This window comes from Spermophilus citellus, assembly GCF_964194105.1.
Source record: "Spermophilus citellus genome assembly, chromosome: 8".
Taxonomy (NCBI): Eukaryota; Metazoa; Chordata; class Mammalia; order Rodentia; family Sciuridae; genus Spermophilus; species Spermophilus citellus.
The window spans coordinates 139,703,679-139,715,881 of NC_138189.1; positions in this window are offsets into that span (position 1 = coordinate 139,703,679).

Genomic DNA, 12,203 nt, shown 5'->3' on the forward strand with positions numbered 1-12,203 from the left:
ATCTGAGTTTAATCTCTGGTACCCCCTCCGCAGACAAAAACCAAAAAAAACTGTCATGCAACCTGGGTATGGTGGGTCATACCTGTATTCCCAGGGACTCAGGGCCAGCCTTGGCAACATAGTGAGACCCCGTCTGAAGACAAAATGGAAAGCACTGGGGATGTTGCTCAGTGGTGAAGTATCCCAGGGTTTTACCCCCAGTACCAAAAGCAAACAAAAACCAAAAAACTGTCACGTACATATACACCAAATCAGCAACCAGTATGTGTAATGTCAGGGATATCTATTGCATTGTTTGCATTAATGAAAACCTGGAAACTGCCAAATTGGGAAAGAGTTGCACTTTATCGCACAGTGATAATCCTACATCAGCTAGGGTCACTGAGGTAGCACTAGATGCTATGGATTGGGGGTGTTTCTGATTTAAGGTTAAGCAAGTTTCAGAACAATGCTTAATATAAGCTAATACATGAAATAAAATGTAAAAATAACACGCACAACACCTCTATGTATACATATGCATGCCTCACACAATGCGAGGCAAATCTCTACCACTGAGCTATACCCTAGCCCTGTTTTATCTTTTCATTTTGAGAAAGGGCCTCACTAAATTGCCCAGGCTGGCCTTGAACTTGCAATCCTCCTGCCTCAGCCTCCTGAGTAATTGGTATTACAGGAGCCCAGCACAAATACATTATCTGTAGCATAAATCATTAATTATAAAAGGAGAAATGTAATTCATATAATATAGAGATGCTTATTATTTTTCATAAACAGACATTAAGGGCTGGGGATGTGGCTCAAGCGGTAGCACGCTCGCCTGGCATGCGTGCGGCCCGGGTTCGATCCTCAGCACCACATACAAAACAAAGATGTTGTGTCTGCCGATAACTAAAAAATAAATAATAAAATTCTCTCTCTCTCTCTCTCTCTCTCTCTCTCCACCCCCCTCTCACTCTCTCTTTAAAAAAAAAAAGAAAAAAAACAGACATTAAGGTGCAGCCAAAGTATATAAAATTATTTAGGATTTTTATCCATCAGGCTGAAAAAAAAGATTTTATTACAGGTAGGCGAATTGCTTTCTCATTGATGAAATGTTTATTTTCATCAAATGTCCAAGTAGCATAATTTACTACTTCTCACCCTGAAGCTGAGGTCCTTCTGGGCCTTCAACCTTGGCTGCTGAGAGGAATTTGAGTGTAAGTAGAACTCAAGTAAATGCAAGTTTCTCTTATTGGAAATTTGCTATTAAAAGGGAAACTTTTGCAGGGCATGGTGGTATGTGCCTGTAATCCCAACACCTCTGAAGGCTGAGGCAGGAGGATCATAAGTTCATAGGCAGCCTCAGTAACTCAACGAGGCCCTAAGCAACTTAGTAAGACCCTGTCTCAAAAAAAAAAAAAAAAAAAAAAAAAGGCTGGGGATGTGGCTAAGCAGTTCTAGGCTCAATCCCTAGTAACAAGAAAAAAAAAAAAGGAGGCCTCTTTAAGGCTTTTCTAGTTTGATTGATTGAAGTCTGTTGTTGAGCATGATGGGTTATCATGGAATTTCAAACATCGGAGGTCCCTCTTTCCCTCCCTTCCTGCCTCCTTTTATGTGTCAACTGGACTTGGCTAAGGAATGGTCAGACAGCTGTTAGCAGAATCTTTCTGGGTGTTTCTGTGATGGTGTTTCCAGAAGAGACTAGAATTTGAGGATTGGCCCTTACCAATGCGTCCAGTCTCTAGAAGGCGAAGGTGGAGGAAGGGCAGAACTGAGATTGGCCTGGCTGGCACACGGTCTCCTCCGGCCCTCATACGCGGTGCTCCGGGTTCTCAGGACTTTGGGTTTGGATTGAAACCATGCCTTTGGCTTTCCTGGACCAGACTGTGGGACTTCCCAGCCTCTATAACCTTGTGAGCCAAGTCTCCTAGGTTCTCTGGATATCCCTGTGTGCACTTTATTGGTCTGTTTGGATAACACGTCTCTTTTCAATGCTTTTGGTCTTGTGCTGGCCAGGAAGGAAGGGGGTAGGGCAGTCCAGGTGAAGCACCTTGAGGTCCAGGTACAAGGTCAGAGGCGGCCTCGCAGTGTACTTGGTATTCCCGAATACCTAGTACCCTGGTGCACCCTGGTGACCTGATCAATCTCTGCGTGGCCAGCCAGGAGGGCGGGGGAGGGAGCTGGGACCATGGGCAGGGACAGTGCCTGGCTGAAGGAAGAGACCATGGGGTGGGCGTGTCCAGGTGGTCAGATTTTGAGACTCAGTGGGAGGAGGTGAATTGGAGCTGGCCAGGGCATCAGGAGACTGAGCAAAATGACACGTGGCGTGGGGGACTGCAGAGCCGGGATGCAGGCTGCCCGGGCTTTGATAAAGGCTTAGGGACCACGGAAGTGAGGCCACCCGAGGTTGGACCAAGGCATCAGGACCTCAGCTGAACAGACTGGGTTTGGGAGGGAGGAGCTGGAGTATGTCTGGGTAAATGGAGGGAGAGCCCATCCAGGTGTCTGCTCTTCTGAGCACAGAAGGCAGAAGGCACTGGGCCACTGAGACAGAGGCGTGGATGTCTGAGAGTCTGACGGAGCATGCCAGACGCCAGGCAGCAGAAAGGAATGCCTCTGGTCTGGAGTGCAGCCCAGTGGTAGGGCACATGGTCAGCGTGAAGCTGATAGATATATATATACATTTTAAAAAATACAAGAATGACACAGTTGCTCTTAGCAGGGACGAGGGTCGTGGTTGAGAGAGGCTGGGAGAGTGGGAGAGGCAGGGGCACAGCGGTGCACACCTGGAATCCTAGCGGCTTGGGAGGCTGAGGCAGGAGGATCTCGAGTTCACAGCTAGCCTCAGCAACTTAGTGAAACCCTAAGCAACTTGGTGAGACCCTGTCTCTAAATTAAAAAAAAAAAAAAAGGGCTGGGACTGTGAGCGCCCCTGGGTTCAATCTCTGGTACCCAAACCAAACCAAACCAAACCAAACCAAACCAACCAACAAACAAAAAACTTATAAGAAATGTTGGAAGAGACATGCTTCTTGCCTGGGGTCTTCTTCAAGGCAGAGACCAAACACATTTTTCTGCCAGAAACCCCATTCCTATGCCCATTTCCTACAAAGATCACTTTTTTGAGAAAAATTTAAAATAACCATTTCCAATGGCTTCTCTAAAAGATGCCCTGGTTCCTCAGAAACGAGAGGTCTCTATCTCTCTGGAGTGTCACAGAACTCTTTCCTGATGAATAGTCAGGCAGTTTGAATGATCCTTTTGTTCCAAAGAGTTAAATCCTCACTTTCTTAGGGCAGGTGGCTCGCAGCTTGTACCATCAAGTTACTCGTTACCTCCTATGTTTCTTGGTATGTTACAAGCTCCCAGTAACAGGGAGACAGCCCATCCTCCTGCGCTCTGCGGAGTGTTTTGCTCTCTAACACGGTGACATCAATCTCTCTCCTGGCTCAGGCTTTATAACACCCCGATCTCAGTATATCTGCTCCCCTGGCCTGCTATTTCCCATACATGTAGGATTCTGGGAGTCAGATTATTACTCTTAGCAGAATCTATCTGTAATCTCACAGGGCTGGCAGGGATGTTGAAATATTGTTAGAACAATATTGAGGTATAAATCTTCCTCCCTCCGTTGTCGAGTCCTTGGCGCGGGTCAATCATTTGCTATGGCTTAACTGCACGTTGATGGCTGTTGGTATCGATCACAGGTCAATTAGCTGGCTCTGGGCAACCCGTATTTTTAGTACTGTTCATTACCTTGTCTTCGAATTGGCTCCCGGGGATGAGGTGTCCTAGGATCTGAAGATATGAGGTGCAAGTGACTCCCACCTCTCTCTTACCTCAGCAGTGGCTGTATTTAAACAATTTGTTTGTTTTTCTCCAAACCACATCGCTTTGACCGAGGGTTGCAAGGGTTTGCTTTTTTCTCTCCTGTTGATTCCACCTGCTCCCTCAATACTGGGGACTGAACCCAGGGGTGCTTTGCCACTGAGTAGTTGCATCCCAGTCTGCTTTATTTTGAGATAGGGTTTGATTGTTTCCTGTTCTAAGATTCTGAGATCCCTCCTTCAGGAAAGCGTGTCTCCATCAGCAGCAGGAGAGAGTTCTAGCAGAGGACCTGGGATGGAGCTGAGATCCGCCGCATTAGAGACAGACTCGAGGGGAGGTTGACAGACATTTGGTTCCCTTTAACAAGTAAGTGTAGGAGGCCTGAGCGTGGGCTGCTGTGACTCTCTCTGTGACCAAATCTGCTTTCCTGGGCAGAGCAGATGGCTCTGGCCCACCACCTCCTTCCTTCTTGGCTTTGAAACTCACAAGAGAAGCTGACTTAAGTTATGGTGGAGACTCTGCTGGCTGGATGAAATTCAGAGTTATAATGGATGAGAAATATAAGCCTGGTTAAAAAATGAGTGAACAAATAGTAAGATTCATCAGAGAGTCTGCAAAGCCATAGGTCAGAAATACGGAGTATAATATAGATAGCAAGTGTAATCCAGCAACTCCACTTCAAGGTAGAGACCCATGGGAAATGAAAATCTATACTCACACAAAAACTTGTACAGCATTATTCGTGATAGTGCAAAAGTAGAAAAAAACCCCATGTCCACCAACTAATGAATGTATAAGCAAAATGTGGTATGTCTATACCATGGAGTATTATTGAGCCATAAAAAGGATGAAGTTCCTATACATGATATTAAATAGATAAGCCTTGGAAATATTATGCTAAGTGGAGGAAATCAGACACAAAAGATCATATATTGAATGATTTATTTATAAGAAATGTTCGAAATTGGAAAATCTATAGAGACAGAAAGTAGATTCGTAGTTTCTTAGGATTAAATTTTGGTGATGTTTATAACAACCATGAGAATATACTAAAAACAATGAATTCTACACTCTGAGTAAATTGTGTGGTATATAAATTAAATCTCAATAAAGGTGTTTTATTTTTATTTCTAATGTTTTTTGTGATGTTGGGGATAGAGTTGGGGATTCACATATACTTGGCCAGCACTGTACCACTGAACTACACTCCTAGCCCTTAGTTTATTTTATTTTTAAACGATGAAAGTGCAAGTTTAGAAGGAACCAGTGAAAACCCAGCTTTGGCAACAGACGCTGAGCCAGACCTTGTGTGGCAATTAGGAAGCGGCTCCCCAGCCCCATCTCCTGCCTGGCAGGGTCCCCTGCCCACTCTCAAACGGATCTTCGGAAGTCTGTGTTTCTTGCATCAGAACTATTACAACCATCCACACCTCCCCTAAAGCCCTCGGGTTCTCACAGCCGTGTTTTCAGCCTGGTTTCCCACAGGAATTCTTGGTTCCAAGTCTCCTGGTCTCCTCACCCTTGGCCAAATGTGCCTGTGCTGTCCAGTTGGGTCATACCGTTCTCACAGCTTGGAGTATCTTCACTTTTTCTACCCTTCAAAGATAGACCAGTTCAGATCCCACCATTTCTCTGAGCAACCAAAACACCAAGCTGTTCCTTCTCTCTGATCCCCTGCTCTGCGTTGTTGACCTCCCTGACTTTTGACTGTACACACACAGACTCTCTGAGTTATACATTTTTTTGTATATGTATTCTTTCCCCTCCCATTTCTCACATGAATTTATTTGTAGAAAATGAATAGAAGCAAAGGAGTAAGGGGAAAATATATCAAAAGGAGAGAATGAGGGCTGGGGTTGTGGGTCGGTGGCAGAGCGCTCACCTAGCTCATGTGAGGCACTGGGTTCCATCCTCAGCTCCCATCAAAGTAAACAAATAAAATAAAGGCATGCTGTCCATCTACAACTGCAAAAAAAATTAAAAAAAGGGGGGGGGGCTGGGATGTGGCTCAAGCGGTAGCGCGCTTGCCTGGCATGCGTGCGGCCCGGGTTCGATCCTCAGCACCACATACCAACAAAGATGTTGTGTCCCCCGAGAACTAGAAAATGAATATTAAAAATTCTCTCTTTAGGAAAAAAAAAAGGGGGGGGATAGATGGGACTAACTCTTGGCAGGGTCCATTGAGGTTGGTGTGGCGCTAGGAGTGATGGCTATTGGTGTCTCCATCTGTCTGAGAAGGAGCAGTCCTTTAGCGGCAGGTGCACTAAGGTAACTTCTGACCAGCTACTGACCCCAGAGCCCACATGAACATGGGTCGACTTGCAGATGAAGTCCCCCACTAAATCGGATGGCCACCACGACAGTTCTGAAGAGGACCCACTAGGGTCATAAACGCCACCACCTGACGTGAAGGAGGAGTTGAACACCTGATTGCAAAGAGTTCAGAAGGTACACAGGGAGCAGTCATGAATTCCAACACGGCCACGGTCCTCTCTGTCATTCTCTGCCCGGAGACCACCTGCTCTCTCTCTTGAGAGTGCCCTGCTCAGGCCTCACTTTGCTCTTATTTTACGTTGACTTATAATAAAGTTCTCTTGTGTGGGTTTTTGAGTCTGCATCGAGGTTTGGCGTTTCAGCTCTGGCTTTCCTGTATCACCTCCTCCCTTCCAAGTGCTGGGGATGGAACCCCGGGTTCCACTGGTGCTAATCCAGTGCTCTGCTGCTGAACAGGGACCTGGCTTTTGAAGTGTGGTCAGGAGGAAGAGATAAGCCCAGGCAGATAGGGAAACAGGCCCCAGGCGAACTTCCTGAGCGCAGAGCACAGCAAACAGCAGCTGCAGGTTTTTGCTGAGAAACTTGCAAAAAGGATATTTTCAAATCAGGACATATGTGATGTGGAGTCCATGGAAAATCATGACGTGGGTGACCTGGGATCCACAGCCTCTCCAAAGAGGGAAAAATGCCTGATGATTATTTTTATTGGACTGAAGGCCGCATGAATGGACGTGGAGTGTCTTACCCAGGCTTGGGCTGGGGGCTGACTTCCTGAGACCTGCAGATCCATATAAACCCTTAGACAATGGCCTCTTGGGCCCCCTCCCATCCATGGGAGCTTTGCTTCTCTTTGCTTTAATTAATTCCTATACTTTGCTTTCAGCCTCTGCTGTGTGTGAATCCCATTCTTTGAATTCATGAGGCAAAGAACCCACGGACTCCATGCTCCATGTCACTGAAGGAAACTTTACATTTTGTTCCTCTTTCCAGCTACCACACAGTCAGATGATGCAATCGGACACATCAAAGAGCCAGGCATGAGACGGACACTTGTGTTTTCCTTTTAAATATTGTTTTCCTATTAATAAGCATGGGAATACAGAATGTTTGGAAAATAGAGGACATAGAGAAGATTAATCTCTATCTTAATCTCCCTGCTAACATTACCATTTTCTTGTAAAACATCGCATTCATACATGTAAGCAAGAGTAACTGCTTTAAAATGCAGAAGCACAAAAGTGTAATTTTTTTCTCATAATTAAATCTGCTCCAATTGTAAATTCTCATCTTTGCCAACAGAGGAAAACATTGTCTTTTGGTCAAATTCTCCCCTTTTTTCCTGCCCTGGTTCTTCCTTCCAGTTTCTCCTTGGGCTAATTACCCTTGTTGACAGGATTGGAGAAAGGAGGGTCTTTACCAAACACAGACTTTGTCATAATGCCTTCTGCCACAACAGTTTAGAGATTTTTTTTGGCTTCTCCAGTGCCCCTTGGAAAATGTCCGAATTCTTTTTTCTCCCCCCTGGGAGTGGGTTCCTGGGATTGAACTCAGGGGCACTTGACCACTGAGCCACGTCCCAGCCCTATTTTGTATTTTATTTAGAGACAGGGTCTCACTGTGTTGCTTAGAGTCTTGCTTTGCTGAGGCTGGCTTTGAACTTGCAATCCTCCTGGCTCAGCCTCCTGAGCCGTGGGAATTATAGGCATGGGCCACTGTGCCCAGCAAATGTCCTAATTCTTTAGTAAACTTCATTCACAGGCTGGCCCCTATCCCTTGCCACTCTGGCCACCAGGGAACCTGCGTTCTCCTGAGTGGAACCCCCTTGACTTCTTTCACCCAGCAAATGTCTTTTTAAATGCCCAAGTTAAATGCTACTTTCGGGTAGTCTTCCTTGCCTCATTTATACCCAAAGAATCCTTCCCTTAACTGAATTCCATCAGCACCGCCTTCTTTACCTCATCAAGGAACAGATTCCGCCCTATTAGAATTGGTGGGCCTGGAACTCGAAGTTATCTAAGCTTGCTCATCCGTTATTTTCCTCCAGTTAGAATAGTACACCCAGAAAACTGAAGGTGCTAAAAAATAGTAAAAATGAAAGGAAATAATGTCTTTCAGTACATACATGTTGTGTGATTGGAGATTATCAGCATAGGTCAAAGACAAAGGAAGAGGGCTGGGGCTGGGGCTCAGGGTAGCATGTGTGAGGCACCGGGTTTGATTCTCAGCACCGCGTATAAATAAATAAAATAAAGGTCCATCAACAACTAATATATATACATGGACAGAGGAAGAAGTGGGATGCCCAGGGGAGGAATGCAGAATGAATTAATTGTTAGGGGAAATGATTCCCAGGCTGGCGGGGAAATGATAATGCTCCTCACTGAGCTCAGGCTACACGTGGACGTGACTGAGGAGGGACCACAGGCACTTCCTGCAGGACATGGCCTTTCACATGGCTGTATGCATTTATCTTAAAAAAAAATTGTACAAACCAAATCGATGGATGGATGGATAAACAAGATGTGGCATGTGCATACCAACGAATACCGTTCAGCCTTAAAAAGGAAGGAAATGTGGACATGTGTACACCATGGGTGACCTTGAGAGCTAACCAGCTGTAAAGGACAGAGATTGTACGGTGCCTCTCCCAGGAGGGATCTAGAGAGGTCAAATTCTTAGCCACAGAAAGGAGACTAAAATGGCAATTTCCAGGGGCTGGGAGAAGGGAGAACGGAGAGTTATTATGTAACAGGTTTCAGTTTTGCCAGGTGATAAAGTTGCAGATGTGGGTGTTGAAGATGTTTGTAGGATAATGTGAATATCTTTAATGTCACTGAACTGGTGAATTTTTTGTTATGCGTTTTAAGCCACAATTTAACAGAAAAAAAGAAAAAGGAGATGTAAGCATGTATGAGTCCTCGTTTTACTTGGGGAGAATCCAGGATTTGTGGAGCTTGGAGCTTATCGAATCTGAAGTTCTCTTTATTGAAAAAAATTACAAATAGAAAATAAGATAAGAAAGCACACGGTTATTTAGAGTGAGAACAAGAAGGGAGGAATAGGTGGGGCCCCGAGTGACCTTTCTTTGTCTTTGATCATGAGCTGCTTCTGCTGATCGTGAAAGTTCTGCTTTCCTCCTGAGGTATGTGTGTCTACACTGGGGAAGGGTGTTACTGAGTGGGTTGTGGGATTTGCTATCTTTCTTGGGTCATCCGTGGCAGCTCTGGATTAGATTCTACCCATGCCATTGGGTTAGGTGACTGAGCCCTCAGTCCAGTCTAGACTCATTTTATCTGCACCCCCACCCTTTAGTAGACATAGCTGGGCTTCGCTATATGTGGGAAGTTAGTGCTTTTATCTCAGGGACCTTTGGGTGTTCCTCTAGCAGGGTTGGTGTGTTTAAATTGGTTGTCAGTCTTTTGGCTCTAGGGTAGCAACAACAAGCGCAAGAGGAAAAATCAAGAGTAATTGCCTTTCAGTAATTGTCTTTTCTGGAGAAAAAGCAGCTCAGGGTGGTGGGGGAATTAGCAAGCTGCCTCAGGAAGCCAGGTCCTCGTGCCTTTGAGGGCTGCAGCAGATTGGACCAGTGCTGGCCACCGCCCCTCCTGGGGTCCCTGCCTGGCCAGCGGAGTGTTGGATGGTGATGGGGATTGTACAGAATCAACACCTTGAGACTCAGCTCTTTCCAAAGCTGTTGGCTTCACTTTCTTTATCTTTTTATGTTATTTGGTACTAAGGATTGAACCCAGGGGAGCTACTACCAAGCCACACAGGGTCTTGCTAAGTTGCTTAGGGCCTCACTAAATGGCTGAGGCTGTCCTTGAACTTTTGATTCTCCTGCCTTAGACTCCCAAGTTGCTGGGATTACAGGTGTGCATCACCATGCCCAGCTTGGGTTCACTTTCGGCTGTAAAGAATTCACTGGAAGATGATAAAGTAAAAAATGCAGGGGCCGGGGTAGAGTAGTGGTAGAGTGGTAAAGTAACATGCATGTGGACCTAGGTTCCACCCAGCACTGCAAAACAAAAATGATCAGCATAACGTTTCTGGGTGCGGTGCTACATGTCTGTAATCCCAGTAACTCAGGAGACTGAGGCAGGAGGATTGCATGTTTGAGGCCAGCTTCAGTTACTTAGTGAGACTCTGTTTCAAATAAAAAATAAAAAGGGCTGGGGATGTAACTCAGTGGCAGGACACTCCTGGGTTTAATTCCCAGAGCGGAAAAAAAAAAAAAAAAAAGAAGAAGAAGAAGAAGAAGAAGGGGAATACCTCCCAGGCAATTTCTGGGAAGAAGAACATTCCTTTTTCCTTACAAAGTCTGAGTTGTAAGACTTTCTCTTTCCTCTGATTTACATATAATTGCAACAGCAGGTCAGAACTTGATGGCTGATCTTTAGAACTGTAGTTTGTGGGTGACATCTATTTTCAGGTTCTGTTCAAACCACAAGGCAGAGTTTGGAAATATTAAGAAAGGTCATGATTTAATTATTGCACTGTATTTAACTGAAGAAATGTGGCTTGAAAGGAAATAGAGCAGGGGTAAAGAAGTATTTCAAGAATCATATTTCAGGGCTGGAAGAGTTCACTCTTGTAAGAAAATCATTGTATTACCTAAGTGTAGAACCCATGTGTATACATTGAAGGAATATTATTTCTAGAAAAGAACAAACAAACAAACTAAATAAAAGAAAAATGTTCTGTGATTCTACTACCCAGAAATAATCTCTCTAAACTTTCAGATTAATATTTAAGTGTATTTACTTTCAGTGTTTGACACAGATATTAATTTTTATATGAAATGTATAATTTGAAAACTTAGACAAAATGCTCAGCAGATTCTTTGCATGTGCAGATTGACTAATCAGAGTGGTGAGTATTTTTAGTGATCGGCAAAGTCTAAGACATGTAGAAACACAATTTTGCTGACAGGCTGGTGGGCAGGAATGAGTCACCTGCCTGGTGAGTCACTTGGTAGCTGTGAAGTGTTCATGTCTCAGTTTGGTTTTGCTGTTCTGTTCTGGGGGACAGCACCTGATTGATGATCTGTAGACAAGAGAGCTTAGCATCTCCCACCATTCGTTAACTCCTTCTTAGAGATATTGCAACCCAAAGAAAATAATATATTCCTACTTTCCTTTGTGGATGAGAATGTGATGTCATTTTGACCAATGGCATGTAAATAGAAGGATGTGAAGCTCCTGGGAAGTATTCTTTTTCCATTGCTCCTGAGTGAAACATATTTGCAATGGCTGCAGCTGAGCACCCACCTTGGACCTTGAGGATGATTATCACAACCTAGGAAAAGCCAACTATGAATGGAAAGAGCACTGGTCCCTGACAATCTTGTAGAAAACACTGTATCAGTCTTGGGATGCTTATCTCTCCATTTCCTTTATGTGCAAGAGAGTTACATTTTGTTCAAACCACCATCAATTTGTTTTTCGTCCTTATATTCAATTAAACTGAATTCTAATGTTCACTGTTATCGTTTATCTAATATGGGTAGTTGTTGGCTCACCTGTGGGAAAACGAAGGTGAAGTGATCTCTTTGTGGAAGGTAGGGCCAGGGGGCATCTGGCTTTGAACAAAACCACTGTTCATGTCTATTCTTGCCCTTTGCTGTCTTCTGGATCCCCTATTTTGTAGGTCTGCCTGTGAGTACAGCTCTCAAGAGCTGGGGGCCTTCCTCTGTGTCTCTGGGGTTGGGTTGGGAGCCCCTCCAGCCACATGGGGAGGCCAGTATTGGCCAGAGAGGGGCATCAGTGAAGAATAACTGCAGGGTGAGGCTTGCAGTAGAGGATTTCCTGTCGGGAGCTGTTCTTACTGAATGCAAGATCAGCTGAGACTGATCCCCTGAGACTCTTTCCCCGAGTTTAAGATCCCCCGAGACTCCTTCCAAGTTCTCCAAGTTAAAATTGTTCTCCTAAGACCAGGCACAGTGGAGCACGACTGTAATCCCTGTGACTTGGGAGTCTGAGGCAAGAGGAATGCAAGTTCAAAGCTAGCCTCAGCAATTTAGCGAGGCCCTAAGCAACTTAAGAAGACCCTGTCTCTAAATAAAATATAAAAAAGAGCTGGGCATGTGACTCAGTGGTTAACCACCCCTGGGTTCAATCCCT